This window comes from Aquarana catesbeiana, linkage group LG04, assembly GCF_042186555.1.
Source record: "Aquarana catesbeiana isolate 2022-GZ linkage group LG04, ASM4218655v1, whole genome shotgun sequence".
Taxonomy (NCBI): Eukaryota; Metazoa; Chordata; class Amphibia; order Anura; family Ranidae; genus Aquarana; species Aquarana catesbeiana.
In genome coordinates, this window is record NC_133327.1 from 474,147,823 (window position 1) to 474,173,923 (window position 26,101).

Genomic DNA, 26,101 nt, shown 5'->3' on the forward strand with positions numbered 1-26,101 from the left:
GCGCCAAACAGCACGCTGCAAAGATGGAGCAGGTGGAGGATGCAGCAGAGCATTGCAATGGCGGTGATAGCCCTGATGATCCGGGGTTCTCCACAGAGCATGATGCAATCACCAGACCCATCCTGAAGGCCATTAATGCAAGCAAGGCTGAACTCATGGGACAGATAGACCATCTCTCCTCAGAATGCCCTCTAATCAGACACGACCTGGATAAGATCCGAGGGAGGCTGAAAATGGTGGAGGACAGAGTCTCTGAGGTGGAAGATACCTCTCACTCCCATGACACACACCTGTCGGAACTGCGTGATCTGGTAAGATCCCTCCAACACAGGGCGGATGATGCTGAGGACAGACAAAGAAGGAATAATATACGGGTGGTGAGGTTGCCTGAGGGATCTGAGGGGGCCACACTTGTTACTTTTACTCAACAGTTCTTTAAGCAGTTACTCTGCCTGCAAGATCTACCCCCCACCTATGTGGTGGAATAACGCACAGGGTCCCCACAGGCACCCGTCATCCTGGTGCTTTCCCAAGGCCCTTCCTGGTTAGATTATTGAATTACAAAGATCAAGACATGATTCTAGCCCAATCCAGGAAGCATCAGGATTTGCGCTATGAGAATACCCGAGTGATGTTGTTCCCTGATTTTTCGACTAAAACCCAGAGAAAACACCGATCATTTAATGAAGTTCGTAGAAGGCTCAGAGAAAAGGAGATACAATATAGCATGCTTTACCCTACCAAGCTTCGAATTCAATACAAAGAGGCTGTGAAGTTCTTTGATAATTCAGTGGAAGCGAGTGATTGGCTGGATAAAGAACTATAAGTTGCTGCTACTACACTACACCTCTTTCTGTTGGATTGAGCCAGACTGCCTATCAAATATGCGAAAGCACACTGTTGCACCCAAGGTGCCCTGTTACACCTGCTATATTTCCTTCACACTACAAGTTACAATCTGCACTGGCTTTATGATGGGAACGTTCCTCATTGTACAACTGGATGGAACCAGTCTCCTGATAATGTTCTTTCTCCTTTCTTTTTTTTTTTTTTTTTTACTCCTTTTTTTCTACAGCACTTTTTTGTTCTGCATTGCTCCTTCCTTTTGGGAGAGATATGGAAATCCATTGTGTTTTACCATAAGCAGGGCTTTTTTTCAGGGGGAACTTGGTGGAACTTAGTTCCACCACCTCTGGCTCAGACCCTTTGGTGCCTGCTCACCACAATCACTTGTAAACACAGAAGTCCGGTTTCTGTGTTTACAAGTGACAGCTCTGCACTCTGTGTGTAACCCCCATGAACTCTGCACTCCGTATGTAATGTAATCCTGATATTTAATGCCCCTTTAAGACCCTTCTACTGTTTGTGAAATATGACCACACCCACTACTTGATGTGATTTGGAGGGTGTGTGTGGGGGAAGGGGTTTTGGGGGGTCGTGGTTGAGTTACAGCACCTATTGTTTGAGGAAAAAAGCCCTGGCCATAAGTATGCAGGCTTCATGACTATCATAACAGAGCAGTGGAAATGTGGATTACCAGTTGATGACACGGAATGTCTGGAGAATGGGCTGCATTATCAGAACTGTTTGCCTTAACCTTTCTTCCTTACTCTAGACCAGTGAGACTGCTGTTGGTATAAGTGATCACTGAGGCATCCACATGTAACTGATTATGCTGTTCTACATCCTGGGAATTTAATTTCATAAGGCCAATAGAGGGTGCCCTAGTCCCAATATTGTTGTGTGTTGTTCCAAGCTCTGGTTATTGCACCTTACTTTGTTCCTTTTTGCTTCATGATCCTATCACATGGAACATCAAGAGGAAATGCAGAATCATCATTGGATCTGCTGAACTTTTGTTTGCTTTGGATTGACCTTACCATAGTTTTTTCATTGGTTTTTGGCACTAAGCTATATACCGGAGGGTTTTTTTTGAGTTTTGTCAGTTGGGTTGCTGGCAGGGGGGGCAATTTGGTTCGTCACAGTTCTCCAATGTAACGTGCCTTTTGTTACTATTCCACAGTGGACTGGTTACGCGGTTGCTCATGGTCACTACATAGACATAGAAGCATTGTTATTATCCTTAATGGGATGCATTAATGGACTCTAGAAATCATGGCTGATAAGGTTAAATTTCTGTCCTGAATTATAAGGGGCTTGCACAACAAATATAAAAGGGCTTCTATTTTCCAATATTTAAAACAGACCAGGCCGCATATTGTTTTCCTGCAGGAGACTCACCTGGATGGCAATAAAATCTGGGCTTTGCCTAGGCCATGGATACAGAGAGCCCTGCACTCTACTTATTCTATGTTTGGTAGGGGTGTCTCCATTCTAATCAGCAAGGCTATCCCACGCATAATCCACCAGGTGAACTCAGACCCAAGGGGCCGATATGTGGCGGTGGTTCTAGATGTTTTTTATCTCAAATTACTGTTGGTAAATCTTTATCTGCCTCCTCCCTTTCAGGTTCAGCTACTTTATGATATATTGGCTAAGGTGGCCCAGTTTGCTAGCCTTCCTATTGTCTGGATGGGGGATTTTAATGCTGTGTTAGTTGCGGCATTGGACTCTTCCAATCCGAAACAGAATGGGTAACTCTGATTTGGTCATTTGGGCTTATGTTGCGGGGCTCTCAGAGCTATGACATTGGAAACATCCAGCTGCTATGTGCTTCTCCCATGTATTTCTACAGCCCATAGATCCTCGGTCAGGATAGACCTAGCATTAAGCAATGGGCTTTTCTTGCCGTTTCTAACTGATATAGAATATCTGGTGGGGGGTTTATCTGACCATAACCCTCTTTCTCTTACCTGACCTTTTCAAAGGGGGTAAAAGGGTGGTTGTCACCCAGCTGGCTACAAAATGAGCAGACATCTGCCCAACTAGAGGAATTGATTAAATCCTATTGGACTTCTAATGCTGAATCAGCAGATCTGCCAATAGTGTGGGATGCTTTCAAGGCTGTGGCTAGGGGGGAATTCATCTCTGCCATTAAGACGGCCAGAGTCAACGATAATGAGGAACTTCAAACTCTACAAGCTAGGGAGAGGGATTGTGCTGAGGCCCACGCAGGTTCCCCCACGAGGACCTCCTTTGAGTCTCTATTGAAGGCAAGATATCTCCTGTCTCTACATTTTACTACATTTGGAAGCACGACAGAGGGCTTACACAGTATTTGCTGAAGGGGATAAAAATGGGAAATTACTAGCTATGTTAGACTATCACTCAATCACAAATATCCCAGTTATAAGAAATATAGGGGGGTGACTTGGTTTCTAAACCACAGACCATACTGAAGGAATTTATTGACTTCTCAGCTCTTTACTCCCCAATAGCACCGTATGGGGTGTCAGCTCTAGATTCCTTATTGGAAGGCCTATCACTCCCAAGGTTGTCTTGTCAGAGGAGGACAGCAATACTTTAGATGCCAAGATTAAAACTAAAGAAATTGAAGCTGCAATCTTTGCTTTCTCACCACATAAAGCCCCTGACCCAGACGGCTTTCCGGCTGATTTTTATAAGTCATATGTTGCACAGTTAGCCCCCAGACTTGGGTTACTACTGGATTATTGCCTTGCCAATGACACTTTGCCGGGCTCCATGCTGGATGCCTATATGATCCTGTTATTAAAGGCAGGGAAGGACCCATTGGAGTGGGCATCATACCGACCTATTGTTCTGTTAAATATGGACCTGAAAATTTTAAAGTATTGGCGACCAAGCTATCATTAATATAGATCAAACGGGGTTCATGCCGGGTAAATCCACGGACACAAATCTTAGGGGACTTTTCACTCATTTGCAACTTCCACCTATGGAGTACCAAACTATGATAGTGGTATCAATAGACATAGAAAAAGCATTAGATTCGGTTGATTGGTGTTATATGCACAAGAGCCTTGAACGCATTGGCTTCAGGCCAATTTACAGGAAGTGGATATCCATGCTTTATAAAAATCTTAGGGTAGCAATACGATTGGGGCTGTCAGTGTCTGAATTTTTTGAGGTTGGTAGAGGCACAAGGCAGGAGTAATGTAGAAAAAATGACCCGCACTCCAGTTGTTGCTCTTAAAATTTCTTCATTTTATTGAGTAGCCACAGTGAACAAACACAGACTAAGCCAGTTATAGGCTGAAACGCGTCAACTGACTTAATCTGCGTTTGTTCACTGTGGCTACTCAATAAAATTAAGAAATTTTAAGAGCAACAACTGGAGTGCAGATCATTTTTTCTACATTACTCTACTCAGCCAGTGACTGTGGATCGAGCACCTGGGAGCTCTGCTATCTATTTGGTGTATGGGTAGTAGCACTGACTTTTCTGTTTACTTGAGGCAGGGGTGTCCACTATCCCCTTTCCTCTTTGCTATCGCCATGGAACCCAGTTGTCCTTTGGTTGTCAGGGGAGGTCGGGACCATTAGGGTGGGCACAGTTGATGAGTCCCTTGCGCTATATGCTGATGACTTGCTTATGTTTCTTAAGGACCCGGGCACCTCCCTACAGGCCGCACTAGCTATTCTTGATCAATTTTTGTTTATTCTCAGGATTCACATTTGCTGTGATTTTCACCCCCAAGTATTTAAAAGAGGATACCCATTGTAGCGGAAGGTCTGGGTTTGCCCCAATGTTAGCTCCCGCATCTATAGGTAAAATAGTCTATTTTACCTATAGATGCGGGAGCTAACATTGGGGCAAACCCAGACCTTCCGCTACAATGGGTATCCTCTTTTAAATACTTGGGGGTGAAAATCACAGCAAATGTTCTGGATTATTTGCCCCTAATTTACTTCCTCCATTGATGCTCCTCAAGCAGAAAGTCCAAGGCTTGGACGAAACTACTTTTATTCTTGATAGGTAGGATCAGCTTACTAAAAATGAAACTTCTCTCTGTCATTTTATATTTTCTGAGACATGCGCCACTGTGGGTACCAAAATCCTACTTTAAAAAGATTGATGGCATAAATCAGTTCCTTCCTATGGGCGCCTAAACCCCATAGAATAGGCATCAAAGTGTTACAAGAACCTGGAGATCAGAGGGTGTTGGCCTGACTGGCAGAAATACTATCTGGCTGGCCAGATGGTTTCTGTCCGTAGATGGCTGATTGCAGGTGACGGGACTCGACCACTGTTCTAGAGGCAGCTCATCTGGGGTCATATGAAAGCCTGAGACTGGCTCTGTATAGGTGAATTAAATCAGATCTCCCGCTCACTCTAACAATGAAGGCCACTGTTAAAATTGCATGCCCAAGTACGCCGTTATGAATAAACCCTATACTTTTCCATTTCTTTAACAAACTGGATCCTATGGTCTGGGCGATCAAGGGAGTAAAAACACTAAAGGATATAACCAGTTATGGGGACCTGTTGACCTTTGCACAAATTAAAACAAGGCATGACTTACCTAATTCTTATTTATTTTGATTCTTTCAAATACGTCATGCCTTTCAGTAAATGTGTAAATAAAAAAAGTATCACGGACAGTACTCAATTTTCTCTGTCACAATTGCACTAATACGGCTACAATCAAATCAAGTAAATGTGTTATTAGTTTAGTCAGCTGGACTATGTTAGTTTGATTTTACATTGTACCTTGGCCATGAGTGGCCGAGATGTGGACTAGTGTTATGTTATGCATAAAATTTTAACAAAAAGAGAACAATTAAGAACAATAAGTAATTAGATATCTCCCCGTCGGTCTCTTGTACTAATAACTGGTACTGTTTGTTATATGCACTGATGTCCCTAGCATATGTGACACCCAAGTCAGATTATTTTTTTTAACAACCTCCTTTATACAGAAAAAATATTTTCTTTAATAATAATTTAATTAAGCAAAAAATAAAAAGGACAGAAAAATGCAGATACTGTGAAAATTTTCTTTATCTGGACTCTGTAAATGTAATCATGCTAGTGCAAAAAAAGGAAAGAAAAAAAAAATTCAAAGGTTTAAAGTGGAGTTCTACCCAGAAATGGAACTTCTGTGGATCAGATTCCTCCCCCCTCCGGTGCCACAATTGGCACTTTTCAGGGGAACGGATACCTGTCAAATCCAGGAATCTGCTCCCACTTCCAGGGAAAGATCACCGTAATCTTGTGCAGTGAACTACAAAATGTCCGGCCCCTCCTCCTTTCCCCCGCTGCCTTCTGGGAGACACACAGGTCCCAGAAGACAGCAAAGACCATCAGAAAGCGCAGCACGACTCGCGCATGCGCAGTAGGAAACAGGCTGTGAAGCTGTAAGGCTTCACTTCCTATTTCCCTTAGTAAGGATGCCGGCACCGGCGCCCGGAGTCGAGGGACAAGTCGGCTTTGGGTGCCAACATCGTGGGCTCCCTGGACAGGTAAGTGTCCATATATCAAAAGTCAGCAGCTGCAGTATTTTTAGCTGCTGACTTTTAATTTTTTATTACCCAGGCGGAGCTCCGCTTCAAGAACCCAAAACGCAAGAGTAATAACTGCAGGGTTTTTATTGTGACAGGCCTACAAGGATTTAACAATAATAATATGGTATAACTCATTTTATACAGCGCTGGTAATTAAAATAGATGAAAGTATAAAGAATCAAAATACTCCCAAAAAGAAGTGAACAAAAACTAACATGTCAGTCCTCCAAAATGTGGAAAAATCACAATCAAAAATACATGTACACACGCCTTAAAAAAATTATATATATAGTCCAATGGTGTTTCCAACACCATATAAGGCCCGGTTCACACTGATGCACTGTGATTTTTGTCCTTTGTGAGGTGCGAATTTACTGCGATTTTACAGCGAATTTCAGGCTTTGAACATAGCTGTGATTGATATTCTAGCCAATGGAATCATAATGTAAAAAAAAAAGGTGTTAATTTCCTGTGTACTTTCTGGTTTTTGTGGAGAGTAGTGTGGTGGAATTCGCACATATGTGAACCATCAATGCGATTCAAGAACGATTTACATTGATGTCTATGGAGATTAAATTCGCAACGCAGTAAACTCGCACAAGATCCTTTTTTTAATCGTATTGCATTCGTAGAGGAATCGCGACGCATGTATGTGAACGACCGTCATTGAAAACAATGACTTTAGGGATGACATGCGAATTTAAAGTGTTTTTGACGCATCGCATTCGTCATGAACTCGCATCAGTGTGAACCGGGCCTGAATATTCCAAACTGACATGTCCCAAAGTGTTCCCTTCACCACCCTCAGGACACTTACCAGAAGTGTTATAAGGCTCCAGGCACACTAGCGTTTTTTAAGCTCCTAGAAGCTGTTATTAGCATTTTTTTCTGCAGCTAGAAGCTAAATAGTGTTATTCTATGCATCCATGCACACTACTTTTAGAGTTTCTTGGAGCGTTTTTTCCAGAATAAACGCTGCTAAATGTTACTAATAGCAGCTTTTTAGCTTTTTTCCCCTTTTACTGCAAAAATGCAAATATAACGCTAATGCTCCTAAAACACTGCTAAAACACTACTACAAAAGCTATTACAAGCAAAACTGTTATTACACTATGTGAGTTTTTTTGGCATTTATATACTCATCCTGGGTTTATGGATTGGAAGGTGAAGGTTTACTACCCTAAACATGGAGCAAGTGTGATTCTTATCTGTCTTGAGCCTATACAAGCTGTGATAGGTCTGTAGGGTATATGAATTATCTAAATTCCCCTTATAGTATGAGTGATACCCCAGCAAACACAAAATATGTCTACTAATCATATAACACACGTCAAATGTCGCACAGCATAGATAGTTCTACAGCACCTAGAGAAAAAGCCAGAGGCTATATTCCATTATGTGCATTTGCTAAAAGCCATATACCAATGCGGTGATGTGCGTATAGGTTATATGTATTAAATTAATACCCTATGCGTTTTGGGTATAACTTAAAATCGCATACAAACAAAACAGCTAATAAAAAACATCCAGCAACTAGATTTCCAACATATATTATGACAGTCCATATACTGATGTTCCTATGGCAATTTCAGATTCCCAATGGTGACTTTGGTGATGAATCAATTTGTCAGGTGACTCTCGTGCTCCCCCTGTTGGTTGCCTACTCACCAGCTTCCAGAACCCCACCAGGGGTATACCGCATATGGTGTAATATGTTGGGTCACTTCACTGGCTGTTTCATCTGGTAAATCTTGCTGTAATCAGCTCCACAGACCCCACGACGGGGAAATGCTCCTGTACCTTCTAGCTGTTATATATTGTGCTGGATTACTCCTATATTTTTTCTCTTCCCATCCATAGGGGCGCTGCTTCCACTCATATATTCAAAAAGAAAGGAAAAGCTTCCATGGCGTAATAATCACTGCTCTCTGTCATCGAGAGCAGTGATCGCTGTCATGTAAGTTGAAGCCCATCCCCCCCACAGTTAGAATCACTCCCTAGGACACACTTAACCCCTTCATCGCCCCCTAGTGGTTAACCCCTTCACTGCCAGTGTCATTTACACAGTAATCAATGCATTTTTATGGCACTGATCGCTGTATAAATGACAATGGTCCCAAAATAGTGTCAAAAACGTCCGATGTGTTCGCCATAATGTTGCAGTCCCCATAAAAATCGCAGATCGCCGCCATTACTAATAAAAAAATGATTAATAAAAATGCCATAAAACTATCCCCTATTTTGTAGACGCTATAACTTTTGGGCAAACCACTCAATATACGGTTATTGTGATTTTTTTTACCAATAATATGTAGAAGAATACATATCGGCCTAATCTGAGGAAAAAAAACTTTATATATATTTTTGGGGGATACTAAAAGAAAGCTTTATTTGTGGGGAAAAAAGGATGTCAATTTTGTTTGGGTGCGACATCGCACGACCGCGCAATTGTCAGTTAAAGCGACACAGTGCCAAATCACAAAAAGTGCTCTGGTCGGGAAGGGGGTAAAATCTTCCAGGGCTGAAGCAGTTAAAGTGAACAGAATAGGAGATAGCTGGACAGATTGGGGTAGAGAGTTTCAGGGAATGGAAGCGACTCTGGCGAAGTCCAGGAAATGAGCATAGGAGGAGGAGACAAGAGAACTAGAGTGCAGGAGGTCTTGGAAGGAGCGGAGAGGACGGTTTGGGTGATATATTGAGACAAAATTGGTGATGTAGCTGAGGGCAGAGTTGTAAATGGCTTTCGATTTTGTTAATATTTTGAATTTTATTCAATGGGCATGCACTTCTGGTAAGTGCATTTCCTGAGTGCGGTAAAAGGAATACTTTGGGACACATCATTTTGCAATTATTTCAATATTGATATGGTGTGAAGTGGTGACCACAAAATGGCAAACCTGACTACATGGGCTGCAAATGGGCAATGATACAAGGGCAACTAACTGCCAATTGTTACAATATGCAGACAGCAGTCAATTGATACAATACGCAGTCAATCATTGTAATACACTGGCAACAAATGAGCAGTTGTTACAATTAGAGGGTCAACAAAGAGGCAATCATGACAAATACTGTACATAAGCAAAACACACAGGTAATCATTATATGGGCAAAAATGGGAAATCTGAGAACAAGTGCAATATGCGGGTAATTAAAAATAAGAATGACAAGTTACTGGGTATTGTCCCCCTTTAAATTGATATTCAGTGTTTTGGTGCCCTATAAAGATTCATAGTCGGGGGGCAGTCTTTGGGTGTGTGACCTGTGTGGTTTTGAGGATTCCCTATCTGCACAGTATGATTTGCTGGGAGAGTAGGGGGATTCTTGTTGGGGGATGGGAAGGGATTTTTGCTTAGGGGGAAGGTTGCAGATTTACTAAGAGGAACAGGGAGATTTTTTGTTAATGTTGCCTTCATAGTGTCACAATTGCCTGTCTGCTACCCAAATATTTGTAAAGATTGCCCATTTATTCCCTGTGAATTACAGTGGTTTCCCTTTTGTTTCTCATGTATTGTCACAATTTTTCTTTTGTTGCCAGTGCATTGTAACAATAGACTGTTTGCTGGCCAGGTATTGTACAGTATATGATTGTCCTTTTGCAGTCCATTTATTAAAGATTGTTATTTTTGAACCTAGTTATCAAGTTATTGCTTTTTAATAGACCATATTACTATAATTTAATCCCCTTCAGGCCTATCAAATTTCTTAGTTGTTTTCCTCACTTTTTGACACAGCTCACATAGTGCACTGCTATGAAATCCGTCCATTTTATTAATTTTTTTAACGGGATCATTGCATATAAAAAATGCCACTGTCTTCATTTTTCTGCCCATTATTAGTATTTGTTAATTGTCATAATTATTACTTAAAATTATTTTGAGGAAAAGAGGACAGGTGTGTGTTTGCTAGAAAATGCTTTGTGTGCTTGACTATGCTTTGCACTTCACAATGGAAGGAAAAGCACCAGAAAATCATCTGACACCCGGGCACCATTTACCTTATACTGGTGATATTCACTGGTATCAGAGGGGAACTTACTTGAAAAACATTTTTTTCCCTCACTACTAGCTCATGGCTCTGAGTCCTAGCTTTGAAGAGTGACTTCAGCACCAGAACCATGCAGGTACCATCGGGCAGCAGATTAATGCACCCAACGATGCCTAACTAAAATGCATCCGGTAAGTGGTGGCGTGGCGCCTGTGTGTTAGTGCTAAATAGAATAACCCTGGGCTAAGCACATAACGTCCCTTTCTGGTAACATCACTCACCAGAAGGACTACAGTGGAAAGTGCCCAGTATACACTTTTCTAACCTGATCTATCTGAAAAGTTTTATCAGATTTGACTATTGGAAGCCCTTGTTATTGTCCTCCTGGTAGTGCTATTTAGATTTATCTTGGTAATAGTAATTGATGCCTCCAATTACTGATGAAACTAAATGAAAATACTGTAAGTGAACAAATGTCCCCATCCACATAAGCGAGTGTCCACCCCCACTGTGCTATTGTCAAAACACACTGATCAGCGCTGAAGCTGAACCAGCTGAATTTCGTGTACTCACCTTTACACATGCCTCTGTGATCACAGGATGCTGCAATGAGTTCTAAAAGTATAAATGGGTATAAAAAAGTATCACTGCCCTTTAAAATAATCAAATTTTGTTGTTTTGCAGCCTGAAATAAAGAAAAAAAAGTGTTTTTGTTTTATTCAGCTGTTTTTACTCAGTGCAACTTAAAACATCCAAGTGACATTAACATGTCAGAAAAAAATCAGGTGTAGCTAATCAGTGGCACACAAAGCCCATTGACTTTCAACTGAGATCAGCTGTGGTCATTAACTCAGCATGAAAAGAGCTTTCCTAGAACATTTCAGTCCCTGGTAGTGCAACTGAAGCAAACAATCAACTATGGGTGACAAGGCACTGTCAAAAGATCTCTGGGATAAAGTTGTGGACAGGCAAAGTCAAGAGATGGGGGTACAAAACATTTCAAAGGCTTTATCAATGCCTAGAAACACAGAGAAGTCTATTATTAACTGCTTGCCGCCCGCATATGATGGCCAGGCGGCGCGGCTCTCGTTCTGGGAGGGCGTCATATGACGCCCTCACCTTCTTGGGGGTGCGCACACACCGCCGCCGGCAATCGCGCCCGCCGTGTCACTGGGCACCCAATGCGCGTGCCCGGTGGCCGCGATGTCCGCCGGGCACCCGCGCTTGCCCGGTAACATGGCAGGACTGTGGATCTGTGTGTGTAAACACACAGATCCACGTCCTGTCAGAGGAGAGGAGACCGATGTGTGTTCTCAGTATAGAGCAACACCAATCAGTCTCCTCCCCTTGTGAGTCCCCTCCCCCTTCACTTAGAAACAATCCCTAGGAACATAAATAACCCCTCGATCACCCCCTAGTGTTGACCCCTTCCCTGCCAGTCACATTTATACATAATCAGTGCATTTTTATAGCACGGATCGCTGTATAAATGTGAATGGTCCCAAAAATGTGTCAAAAGTGTCCGATATGTCCGCCACAATATCACAGTCACAATAAAAATTGCAGATCGCCGTCATTACTAGTAAAAAAAAATAATAATAAAAATGCTATAAATCTACCCCCTATTTTGTAGACGCTATAACTTTTGCGTAAACCAATCAATATACGCTTATTGCGATTTTTTTTACCAAAAATATGTAGAAGAATACGTATCGGCCTAAACTGAGGAAAAAAAAAAAAAAAAAAAATTGGATATTTATTATAGCAAAAAGTAAAAAATATTGTGTTTTTTTTTCAAATTTGTCACTCTTCTTTTGTTTATAGCACAAAAAATAAAAACCGCAGAGGTGATCAAATACCATCAAAAGAAAGCTCTATTTGTGGGGAAAAAATAATAAACATTTAATTTGGGTACAGTGTTGCATGACCACGCAATTGTCATTCAAAGTGTGACAGTGCTGAAAGCTGAAAAATGGCTTGGGCAGGGTGAAAGTGCACTGTATTGAGATGGTTAAGAAGTGAAAGGTATTTGGTACAACACAGACCCTCCCTGGATCAGGATGTTGCTCCAAACTGGATAAAAGAGCCAGGAGGAAGCTGGTCAGAGAAGCTACCAAGGGGCCTAAAGCAACTCTGAAGCAATTGCAGGAATTTGTGTGCATGTGCCAACAATATCACAAATTCTCCACAAATGTGACTTGTATGGAAGGGTTGCAAGAAAAAAAGCCACTCCTACAGAAAGGCCACATGCAGTCACGACTGAGCTTTGCCAAAATGCACCTTGAAGATTCTGAGGCCACATGAAAAAAGGTGTTATGGTAAGATGAGACTAAAATTTTATTATTTGGCCTCAACACCAAACAATAAGTCTGACGGAAATTCAATACAGCTCACCATCCAAATAAGAACATTCCTACAGTAAAGCATGGAGTTTGGTAATATCCTGTTATAGGGGTATTTCTCTGCAGCAGGGACTGAAGCACTTGTCAGGATAGAAGGAAACATGGATGGGGCAAAGTACCGTCAAATTCTTGGGGAAATTTTGCTGCCCTCTGCCAGAAAGTTGTCAATGGGAAGAAGGTTTACCTTTCAACATGACAATGACCCAAAGCACACAGCAAAAATGACCATGCAGTGGTTGAAGGGGAAAAAGGTGAATGTCCTTGCATGGCCTAATCAGAGCCCTGACTTAAACCCCATTGAAAATCTGTGGAATGACTTGAAGACTGCAATCCACAAATGGTCGCCTTAATATTTAACTGAACTTGAGCAGTTAAAGAAGAGTTGCCAAATATTGCAAAGTGCAGGTGGGCAAAGTTAGTAGAGACATATCCCAAAGATTAAAGCAAAAGGTGGTTCAACAAAATACTTACACAAAGGGGTGGTCCTTTTTCCAATTCAGTGATTCTGTTTTTGAATTATGTTTATTTTTTTCTGACATGTTGTTGTCATATCTTTCACTTGAATGTTATAAGTTGCACTAGTAATTACAGCTGGAAAAAACAAAAACTGTATCTGCCTTCATTTCAAGCTGCAAAGCAACATGTGATTATTTTAAATGGGGTGATTCTTTTTCTTTACCCACTGTGGGCAGATATCCTAAACGTGCCATAGACGGGCTGAACAAAACAAAATCTAACAGATTCCTCCATTCACACCAATGAGGTGCATTCATTGCTGGGACATTTGGTGGAATTCATAAATAGTGTCATAGACATCCTTCAGAATTCCTTTGGGATGCAGTGCCAAAACTGTTAATGCTTACACCTAATTCATCTACCTGTTTGTCCATGTCTGCACTGGAATAAGAGTTCCACATTTCTTCCCCAGTGCACTCACTCCCGCCCTACCTTCCCAGCTACTGCACTCATCAAACTGGCAGGCGCTTGACCAATAAGATTTAGACTAGACTGAGAGACTAGTTGTCCATCAGGTCCACTCCACTTTTGATTGACAGCAGATGGATCTATAGTCGCTACTTAGTCCAATAGCAACTTTTTAATCTGCCCATAGGGATGCACTGTCACACAAAAGTGAAGTGGACCAGATCGGCACCAGTCTCTGTTTCCCATCAGGATCTGCCCATCCAGTGACAAGTATTTGCCAAATATGGGCATTGCCCATATCTGGGTAATGACATCAGCTTTATCCCAGTCTTTTTGTTTATATTTAGCATTCAACTGGGGAATCACCTGGCAGACATCTAAATGAGGCAGAGGATACAGCATTGTGCTGGAAGCTGTCACATACATGACAATTATCCAACACAGGCAGGGCCTGCTCTGAGTATTGATGCACCTCTGTACTGTCCAAATCAGAGTTGGTCTTACTGCCAGTTTCCTAAATGGAGAACTGGTGGTAATTCCTTAAGAATTTGTAGCTGCCACAGCGATAGAATGACGGTAGTAAGAACAACTTATATTTTGCTGCACATGTCGGTAATTTTACTGGTGCAAATGCTTGCCTGAATTGGGCTTAGGTAGTTCTTAAAGTGATTGTAAAGGTTTTTTTTTTTTTTTTACTAAAAAACATGTCATACTTACCTGCTCTGTGCAAGGGTTTTGCACAGAGTGACCCCGATTCTCCTTTTTTGGGGTCCCCCAGTGACACTCCTTTCTTCTCCTCTTTGACGAGTGACCTCACGGAGACCTGCTTTCCATGGGGGCACCCATGCGGGTGCGCTCCAGAGTCCTGCTGCCATGTCCATTGACACAGGCAACAGGATTGGCCCCGCCCTCATGTCACTGGATTTGATTGACAGCAGTGGGAGCCAATGGCTCCCGCTGCTATCAATCTATCCAATGAGGATCCGAGACAGTGGCTGAAGCTGCTGGGCTCCTCCTCTATGCTGCAACGAACAGGTTCAGGTAAGTAAAAGGGGGGCTCTGGGGGGACTGCTGCATTACAGAAAGTTTTTCACCTTAATGCATAGAATGCATTAAGGTGAAAAACCTCCAGACTTTACAACTCCTTTATAGGAACTACTGCCAAAAAACTGTTTTTGTGGTCGTTTTGAATTCCCCAGATTGTATTCTGGCAGTGGGACCTGCTGCTGTCAGCTGCTGCATCTATAAACTGATCTATAATTTCGAGACTTGTAGTAATATATGTTTAAGCATTATTTTCTGTTAGTGACGTTCATTTAACTTTTTATTCTCATTCATCTTCCACCATAGCTTGCTTCCATTGTGCGTTTAAGGTAAAGTAAATTATGCAGCGCTGTCCCTCCAGGTGCGGATCTCACTGTCACCCTTACTATAATTTTTCTTTTTATTCCTACAAGTTTCCCTCTTGCTCTATCTCTCTGAAAGGCTCCGAGCGAGCCGTGTTCTTACCTTGGTCTCCGGTCTGTCTCAGGCAGTGCTGGGGGTTCTTTAGCTAACTCTCCAGCTCGCTCAGGTTACGGTCCAGTATAAAGGGTATGTGTGTATATATATAACCCATGGCCCTTCGCTGCCCACCCTTCCTCCTCATGATCTCTTACTTTCTGTCTAGCCATATTAGGTTCTTGGGCACCGACCTTGCCCCCCTTGGGCGCCTTTACTGTCCGCAGGGTGCCCATACAAGGTCAGTCTGGCCGGGCACCAGGTGAAAAGAGGCTGGAACCGTAAAAGGATTCACTTCGGGGCTCTAGAATGCCAGTTCTTCCTGCCAGTCCTACAGCTAAAAGAGCAAGGAAAGAGGGCGAATTTGTGGCACGCAAAGTATGTCCCGATAATCCCCCTGCACTAGCACGGTGCAGGAGATGGTAAGTGACAAAGATTTAAAACGGCACAAGTGTCATTGACTAATCACACACAAGTATTACAGTGTGGGACCCAGCACAGAATAGGAGTAGGTATTAAACGTTCGCCTGTGTATTACAAATGTTAAATCCTAATGTTTAGACAATTACATGCTCGATAGTATGAAAAAAACTAATTTCTATTAAATAACTGCCGATTTTTTTTTATAACTTGTTAGACTAGGTTAATAGTAGAAAATCAATCACACAAATGAAACAGAGGAATATATTCTTCACTGTGTGCGTTGTTTTGTGCGAATTCATCCACAGAAATACACCACTGTTCAACAACTTCACAATGTGTGTTGCTTGCCAGCCCTGGGTTTTTACAGGGAACATACTAAACTTTTTCAAACAAATAACCAGTGGCTATCATACATGGGTGAAGGGTGTTCATGGTCCCCGGGGGTCACTGTGCTCTGCCCCACCCTGCACCCATGGATGATCCATCCCTGGTTTGAGAGTTGGGGATGATCAAGCGGTGGGGGCAATTACAGGCACCGATCTCCCTGTTTAGCTTTCAACTAAGCAGCTGACAGCCGCAGGAAGGAGAGGAGAAAAAGAAGAGTGGCAGTGGCAGCCTGTCAATAGGGGGCGCACGGGCGCCACTGTTCTGTCGAGAAGTGCCCCCCATCGAATAGTGCCCGAGATGTACTGCGCATGCACCATACGGAACAGCACAACAGCTGATTTGCCGATCAGCTGGGCTGACATAACCAGGGTGCATGCACACTTCGTAGGAGGTATCTCTCGATGGGAGATACCATTTCACAGGCACAATTTAAACCTATACAAACAGTGGGGGAGACCAAAGTTCTCAGATTGTGCATCGCTGCTGCTGGAGGGCGGCTACTGGCTGTGTTAAAGAGCTGGTTTTATCTGTGTTGCAACTCGCCCTTTCACACAGGCAAAACCGGCCATTCAACACAGCAAACCCACCCTGCAACACAGACAAAACCGGAGCATCAGCACACTGTAAAGCCACCCCGCAACAGCGAGGCACAATATGAGAATTAAGGTCTCCCCTCGCTGTTTTTATAGGTTTCTATTGAGCCCATGAAATGGTATCTCCCATCGAGAGATGCCTCCTGCGATGTGCGCTTGCACCCTGGTGACGTCACTCCAGCTGATCAACAAATCAGCTGAGGTCCGGCTCCGTCCTGCGCATGTGCGAGCACTATTCGATGGGGGACACTTCTCGACAGAACAACGCTCCCCCCCCCCCCAGCCAGTCATTGAAAAAAAAAGTGGTCCTTTAAGTGTGTCCAGGCGCCAGACACACAGCTATCTTTGGGATGCTTTTACACCTTGCAGTTATGCAGCTGATTGCAACTGGGAAGCTGATTCATCTGTGTTTAGGGAGTGTTCGGGGTGCAAGCCATGTGCCCACAAACATTCCCACTCTACAATGATTTGTCCCTTTGGCTCCTGTGCTGTTTTTGGAGGATGGTAGGCGGTGCTTTTTGCGGCACCACAGTGTCACTTCCAGGTTCCACCACTCACTGTGCTGTGGACTTGTGTGGTGGATTAAGGAAGGCCTGAGTGGCGCCTCTGTGATTCTGGCTAATGGTAAGTGCCGGTGCCGTGGGTCTCAGGCTTAGTCTTCACTCAGTCTCTCTCCTCTGACACTGACAGCCACGGCCGCCCCTCCGCTCCGCACACACTTCCCTGCGCTTCTCTGCTCTCAGCCATTCTCCACTCAGTGCAGACTGGGCCCAGGCCAGGGTGGATGACTGAGTGATCGCGCGGCTGGACTGGAGCATCAGGGTGTCAGTGAGTGTGCCACTGCCACATCATGGCTGCAAATACATTTTGGGGATTTCTGCCATGTACTGAGGGTCAATCAGGAGGTGTCACTTGTCAGTCTTCCTGGATGTGTGTATATATACAGTCAGGTCCATAAATATTGGGACATCGACACAATTCTAATCTTTTTGGCTCTATACACCACAATGGATTTGAAATGAAACAAACAACATGTGCTTTAACTGCAGACTTTCAGCTTTAATTTGAGGGTATTTACATCCAAATCAGGTGAACGGTTTAAGAATTACAACAGTTTGTATATGTGCCTCCCACTTTTTAAGGGACCAAAATTAATGGGACAGATAAACAATCATCCATCAAACTTTTACTTTTTTAATACTTGGTTGCAAATCCTTTGCAGTCAATTGCAGACTGAAGTCTGGAACGTATAGACATCACCAGACGCTGGGTTTCATCCCTGGTGATGCTCTGCCAGGCCTCTACTGCAACTGTCTTCAGTTCCTGCTTGTTCTTGGGGCATTTTCCCTTCAGTTTTGTCTTCAGCAAGTGAAATGCATGCTCAATCGGAGTCAGGTCAGGTGATTGACTTGGCCATTGCATAACATTCCACTTCTTTCCCTTAAAACGCTCTTTGGTTGCTTTCGCAGTATGCTTCGGGTCATTGTCTATCTGCACTGTGAAGCGCCGCCCAAAGAGTTCTGAAGTATTTTGCTGAATATGAGCAGATAACATTGCCCGAAACACTTCAGAATTCATCCTGCTGCTTTTGCCAGCAGTTACATCATCAATAAATACAAGAGAACCAGTTCCATTGGCAGCCATACATGCCCACGCCATAACACTACCACCGCCATGCTTCACTGATGAGGTGGTATACTTTGGATCATGAGCAGTTCCTTTCCTTCTTCATACTCTTCTCTTCCCATCACTCTGGTACAAGTTGATCTTGGTCTCATCTGTCCATAGGATGTTGTTCCAGAACTGTGAAGGCTTTTTTAGATGTTGTTTGGCAAACTCTAATCTGGCCTTCCTGTTTTTGAGGCTCATCAATGGTTTACATCTTGTGGTGAACCCACTGTATTCACTCTGGTGAAGTCTTCTCTTGATTGTTGACTTTGACACACATACACCTACCTCCTGGAGAGTGTTCTTGATCTGGCCATCTGTTGTGAAGGGTGTTTTCTTCACCAGGGAAAGAATTCCTCGGTCATCCACCACAGTTGTTTTCTGTGATCTTCCAGGCCTTTTGCCGTTGCTGAGCTCACTGGTGCGTTCTTTCTTTTTAAGGATGTTCCAAACAGTTGATTTGGCCACACCTAATGTTTTTGCTATCTCTCTGATGGGTTTGTGTTGTTTTTTTCAGCCTAATGATGGCTTGCTTCACTGATAGTGACAGCTCTTTGAATCTCATATTGAGAGTTGACAGCAACAGATTCAAATGCAAATAGCACACTTGAAATGAACTCTGGACCTTTTATCGCTCCTTGTAAATGGTATAATGGGGGAATAACACACACCTGGCCAAGGAAGAGCTGAGCAGCCAATTTCCCATTACTTTTGGTCCCTTAAAAAGTGGGAGGCACATATACAAACTGTTGTAATTCCTACACCGTTCACCTGATTTGGATGTAAATACCCGCAAATAAAAGCTGAAAGTCTGCAGTTCTTTTAATTTCAAATCCATTGTGGTGGTGTATAGAGCCAAAAAGATTAGAATTGTGTTGATGTCCCAATATTTATGGACCTGACTGTAGCTGTATACACTACACAGATAATATACACAATTTGTACATCTGTCCTGTGTAGTGTATACAGCTATATACACCCACCTTCTTCCTTCCTGTATATGGAGACCTTCCTCCATCATCATTGACTGCAGATATACATCATCTGTCCTGTTACTGTATATATATATATATATATATATATATATCTGTATACAGGACAGATGATGTTTATCTGCAGTCAGTGATGATGGAGGAAGGTTTCTATATACAGGAAGGAAGGTGGGTGTATATAGCTAGCTGTATACAGGACAGATGATGTATACCTGCATACCCTGATACCCTGTGAGGCTGAGCCATATACCCTGATCTGTGAGGCTGAGCTATATACCCTGATCTGTAATGCTGAGCTATACACACTGATCTGTGAGACTGAGCTATATACCCTGATCTGTAATGCTGAACTCTATAGCCTTATCTGTAATGCTGAGCTATATACCCTGATCTGTGAGGCTGCGCTATATACCCTGATTTGTGAGGATGAACTATATACCCTGATCTATGAGGCTGAGCTATATGCCCTGATCTGTAATGCTGAGCTATTTACAGTATCTCACAAAAGTGAGTGCACCCCTCACATTTTTGTAAATATTTTATTCTATCTTTTCATGTGACAATACTGAAGAAATGACACTTTGCTACAATGTAATGTAAAGTAGTGAGTGTACAGCTTGTATAACAGTGTAAATTTGCTGTCCCCTCAAAAAACCTCAACACACAGCCATTAATGTCTAAACCGCTGGCAACAAAAGTGAGTACCCCCCAAGGAAAAATGTCCAAATTGGGCTCAAAGTGTCAATATTTTGTGTGGCACCATTATTTTCCAGCACTGCCTTAACCCTCTTGGGCATGGAGTTCACCAGAGCTTCACAGGATGCCACTGGAGTCCTCTTCCACTCATCCATGACGACATCATGGAGCTGGTGGATGTTAGAGACCTTGCTCTCCTCCACCTTCCGTTTGAGGATACCCCACAGATGCTCAATAGGGTTTAGGTGTGGAGACATGCTTGGCCAGTTAATCACCTTTACCCTCAGCTTCTTTAGCAAGGCAGTGGTCGTCTTGGAGGTGTGTTTGGGGTCATTATGTTGGAATACTGCCCTGCGGCCCAGCCTTCAAAGGGAGGGGATCATGCTCTGCTTCAGTATGTCACAGTACATGTTGGCATTCATTGTTCCCTCAATGAACTGTAGCTCCCCAGTGCCAGCAGCACTCATGCAACCCCAGACCATGACACTCCCACCACCATGCTTGACTGTAGGCAAGACACACTTGTCTTTGTACTCCTCACCTGGTTGCCTCCACACACGCTTTACACCTTCTGAACCAAATACGTTTATCTTGGTCTCATCAGACCACAGTCAGACCACAGGACATGGTTCCAGTAATCTATGTCCTTAATCTGCTTGTCTTCAGCAAACTGTTTGCAGGCTTTCTTGTGCATCATCTTTAGAAGAGACTTCCTTCTGGGATGACAGCCACGCAGACCAATTTGATGCAGTGTGCGGCGTATGGTCTGAGCACTGACAGGCTGACCCCCCCACCCCTTCAACCTCTGCAGCAATGTTGGCAGCACTCATACATCTATTTTCCAAAGACAACCTCTGGATATGATGTTGAGCACGTGCACTCAACTTCTTTGGTCGACCATGGTGAGGCCTGTTCTGAGTGGAACCTGTTCTGTTAAACCGCTGTATTATCTTGGCCACCGTGCTGCAGCTCAGTTTCAGGGTCTTGGCAATCTTCCTATAGCTTAGGCCATCATTATGTAGAGCAACAATTCTTTTTTTAGATCCTCAGAGTTCTTTTCCATGAGGTGCCATGTTGAACTTCCAGTGACCAGTATGAGAGAGTGAGAGCGATAACACCAAATTTAACACACCTGCTCCCCATTCACACCTGAGACCGTGTAGTAACACTAACATGTCACATGACAGCGGGGAGGGAAAATGACTAATTGGGCCCAATTTGGACATTTTCACTTAGGGGTGTACTCACTTTTGTTGCCAGCGGTTTAGATATTAATGGCTGTGTGTTGAGTTATTTTGAGGGGACAGCAAATTTACACTGTTATACAAGCTGTACACTCACTACTTTACATTGTAGCAAAGTGTCAATTCTTCAGTGTTGTCACATTAAAAGATATCATAATATATTTACAAAAATGTGAGGGGTGTACTCACTTTTGTGAGATACTGTACCCTGATGTGTAATGCTGAGCTGAATGCCCTGATCTGTGAGGCTTATCAATATACCCTGATCTATGAGGCTGAGCTATATACCATGATCTGTAATGCCGAGCTATATACCCTGATCTGTGAGGCTGAGCTGTATACCCTGATCTGTGAGGCTGAGCTATATACCCTTATCTGTAATTCTGAGCTGTATGCCCTGATCTGTAATGCTGAGCCATATTCCCTTATCTGTAATGCTGACCTATATACCCTGATCTGTGAGACTGAGCTTTATATACCCTGATCTGTAATGCTGAGCTATATACCCTGATCTGTAATGCTGAGCTATATACTCTGTCCTGTGATGCTGAGCTGTACACTCTGTCCTGTGCTGCTGAGCTGTACACCCTGTCCTGTGCTGCTGAGCTGTATACTCCTGGGTGGAAGCAAGTGGAATACAGGGGATGGAGTTGGTGGATTCTATAAGGGGTGGGACTTATGTGACTTATGTGAAGTGGGAGGGGTCAGAAAGAAAGGACGGGATCTGGCGCCCCACCATTCTAAAACTTTCACCACCCGCCACTGAGAGTGGGAGGAGATTCTTCTCCTCTCCCTCCCACCGCTGTCAACTGCTTCATAGAAAGCAGGGAGATAGGTGGCTGTAACTGCCCCCACCACCACACTAATCACCCCCAACTGTACCTCTGTGTCCTCCTCCGCTCCCCGTGTCCTCCTATGTCCTCCTCCAGCCCCCCTTTGTCCTCCATAGTGCTTCTGGCTTCCCTCCTCTCCTCTCCTGCTGGCTGCTGTGGGGGAACTGTCAGGATGGAGAGCAGAGGAAGGGGCCGTAAATATGTCATTTACCCACCCCTTCCTTTTCAGAATGGACAAGGAAGAGTCAGTGATAAACTGTGTTTACGATGCTTCAGTTTATGAATGAACAGGAGCCTCTGTCTGCTGTTCATTCACCTTCAGTGCAGCTGAGGCTGCAGAGAAAGGGACTAGGGAATCTGTGTCCTCAGTCCCTTTCTCTGTCTCAAAGGGGGAGATGTCAGGGGTCTGTTTAGACTCCTGGTATCTCTCCAAAGCTCCCCAACAGGGCTAATAATAGTAATAAAAAGAAGAATTGCAATAAATATTAAAAAATAAAATGGTAAAAAATGACTGACACTGCCCCCCCCCAAAAAAAGCAGTGTGAAAAAAAAATTAATCAAATTATTATATTATTAATATTAATATTCATGAATTATTAAAAAATAATAAAAATAAATTTTAAAACAAAAAATGTAATAAAAAAAAACAAAATTACTTACACAGTCCACTGCCCTACCGACACCATCCACTGCCCCAACCCCCCCCCCCCCCCAAACAAAAAAGCACTGTGAAAAAAATAAAAAAAATAAATGATAATAAAAACAAAAAATAAAGGCACTGTCCACTGCCCTACTGACATTGTCCAACTGTCCACTCCCCCCCTCAAGCATTATGAAAAAAATGATAAAAAAATGAATTGTAAAAAAAAGCATAACATTTGAATAAAATTAAATTTTAAAAATTCTGACACTGTCCATTGCGCTACTGACACCATCCACTGCCCTACTGACTCCATCCACTGCCCCAAAAAGCATTTAACAAAATGAAAAAAATACTTAAAAATTCAATTGTTAAAAAATAAAACTGTAAAAAATAAAAGAATAAAAATAAATAATGAACTACTGACACCATCCTGCACATGCTACTCACCGCCAAACACTCCACACCTGCACATACCACCCACCTCCATACCTTACTACCCTCCCAGGGCCGGTGCTAGACTATTTTGCACCCTAGGCAAGACCAGCTACTTGCACCCACCCCACCCCCAAAAAAATAAAACTTTAACATTAGTAAAAACAGTAGAAAATAGTAAAACAACAAAACCTGAAACTGCTACATTTCTTGGCAAAAATAAGTGCCATATGGTTGACAGGCACCCATATCAGGTATATAAGCAAGCTATAGCCTCCCCTCCCCCAAAAGGTTAATATACATTACACACAGGCAACTATAAATATATGAAACTTTCTACATTTTGTCACGTTACAACCAAAAACGTAAATGTATTTTATTGGGATTTTATGTGATAGACCAACACAAAGTGGCACAGAACTGTGAAGTGGAAAGAAAATGATAAATGGTTTTCAAATTTTTTTACAAATAAATATTTGAAAAGTATGACGTGCATTTGTATTCAGCCCCCTTTACTCTCATACCTCTAACTAAAACCTAGTGGAACCAATTGCCTTCAGAAGTCACCTAAGAAGTAAATTAGAGTGCACATGTGTGTAATTTAATCTCAGTATAAATACAGCTTTTTGAATCCCTCAGAGGGCTTCAAACAACATCATCTCAAGGCCAAGGAACAAACCTAGTTCCTAGTGATCAGGAACAGCGATCTCTCTCTACTCCCAGTCAGTCCATACCCTGACAGTTAGAAAGCACCTCCCTAAGGAACACCTAACCCTTTGATCACCCCTAGTGTTAACCCCTTCCCTGCCAGTGCCATTTATACAGTGATCAGTGCATTTTTATATCTGATCACTCTATTGGTGTCACTGGTCACCAAAAAGTGTCACTTAGGGTCAGATTTGTCCACCATAATGTCGCAGTCCCGCTAAGAATCGCTGATCCCCGCCATTACTAGTAAAAACAATAAAAAAAATACTCCCTAAATCTTTCCCCTATTTTGTAGATGCTATAACTTTTGCGCAAACCAATCAATACTCACTTATTGCAATTTTTTTTTACCAAAAACATGTAGCAGAATACATATTGGCCTAAACTGATAAATCTATTTTTTTTTATATATATTTTTTGGATATGTATTATAGCAGAAAATAAAAAAATATTGTTTTTTTCTTCCAAAATTGTCAGTCTTTTTTGTTTATAGCGCAAAAAATAAAAACCGCAGAGGTGATCAAATACCACCAAAAGAAAGCACTATTTGTGGGAAAAAAAGGACATCAATTTTGTTTGGGTACAATGTTGCACAACCACGCAATCGTCAGTTAAAGCGATGCAGTGCCATATTGCAAAAAATGGCCTGGTCATTAAATGGGTAAATCCTTCTGGGGCTGAAGTGGTAAAGCAGGGTTAGGTTCAGGGCCATCTTATATTTTGATTAGACCCTGGGCAAACATTTTCTGGGGCCCCCTCATGCAGACCAGAGAATCTTATTTCTCACCATCTTGGAGTCCTTCAGGTGTTTTTTAGCAAATTCCATGCGGGCTTTCATGTGTCTTGCACTGAAGAGAGGCTTCCGTCGGGCCACTCTGCCATAAAGCCCCGACTGGTGGAGAGCTGCAGTGATGGTTGACTTTCTACAACTTTCTCCCATCTCCCGACTGCATCTCTGGAGCTCAGCCACAGTGATCTTTGGGTTCTTCTTTACCTATCTCACCAAGGCTTTTCTTCCCTGATAGCTCAGTTTGGCTGGACGTCCAGCTCTAGGAAGGGTTCTGGTCAACCCAAACACCGGAGCGCTGCGCTGGCAGGATGGGAAAAAAAGTCCTGCCAGCAGCTTCTTTGGAGCGGTGAAGGAGTGGTGTGTTTAGCGCTCCTCCACCGCTGCTCCCCATTGAAATCAATGGGGCAGCGCTGGGATACTGCCGGCAAAACAGCGCTATTGCGGCGCATTGCGGACGGTTTTAACCCTTTCTCGGCCGCTAGCGGGGGGGTAAAAGCGCCCTGCTAGCGGCCGAAATGCGGCGCTAATCCGACGGTAAAACGCTGCTAAAAATAGCGGCGTTTTACTGCCGACGCTATGGGTGGCCCGGTGTGAAAGAGCTCTCATTATTCTCATTTGCTCTGACATGCACTGTGAGCTGTACTGTCTTATATAGACAGGTGTGTGGCTTTCCTAATCAAGTCCAATCAGTATAATCAAACACAGCTGGACTCAAATGAAAGTGTAGCACCATCTCAAGGATGATCAGAAGAAATGGACAGCACCTGAGTTAAATATATGAGTGTCACAGCACAGGGTCTGAACACCTAGGACCATGTGATATTTCAGTTTTTCTTTTTTAATAAATCTGCAAAAATGCAGAGAAGGTGTGTAAAATGAGGCCTATAACACACTCGCTCAGCGCCAGATCAATCCTACGGTTCTATATGCAGTATAATATATATAAAGAAACACTTAAGAATATTAAATCCCACAATTCTATGTGCAGCAATAAATAAATAGATATTCAAAAGTATCAAGCAGCTGTTTAAAAAGGAAGAAATGGCATAAACGAGTAGTAAAAAAGTCCAGCAATCAAACACTGAATCATAAAATACTAAAAACAGCGCTAACAAAAGCCACAAAAATTGTCACAGTAAGTGGCCAGAACAAAAATAAGAGTCTCTGTGTAGAAGGTAATGATGAAGACAGTTCAAGGTTTTTATAGGTGTAAAATCACTGATGTCCAAGCGTGTACCTTTCACCAGAAAGAAAGCATGTTCCACCACGTGATGCACACTCCCCCAGGGGGTCAAACTCACCAGAAGCCACTATTAAAAGAACATTGAATGGGTATTCAGCATCCACTTCAATAGTCAGTCCTCATCATCAGCAGGATTCAATTGTAACATATTGAAAAAAGCAAATAAGCAAGCCCAGAGGGCGCTGTCACCATGTCTAGCTGTCCAGGATGGGATGTGCGTTTCCCTGCAGACACCACACTATCTTCCTGG

At 42.9% G+C, this 26,101-nt stretch overlaps 1 protein-coding gene across 1 annotated transcript in view; it reads right to left on the reverse strand.

The window, feature by feature from the left end:
- Nucleotides 1–15,366, reverse strand: part of LOC141140430 (actin, alpha cardiac muscle 2) — a 31,134-nt gene extending 15,768 nt beyond the window's left edge. Inside the window, exon 1 of the mRNA XM_073627601.1 lies at nucleotides 15,209–15,366. The gene's annotated coding sequence lies outside the window, so the exon portion shown is untranslated. The remainder of the gene's footprint in view (nucleotides 1–15,208) is intronic.
- Nucleotides 15,367–26,101: the final 10,735 nt, after the last annotated feature.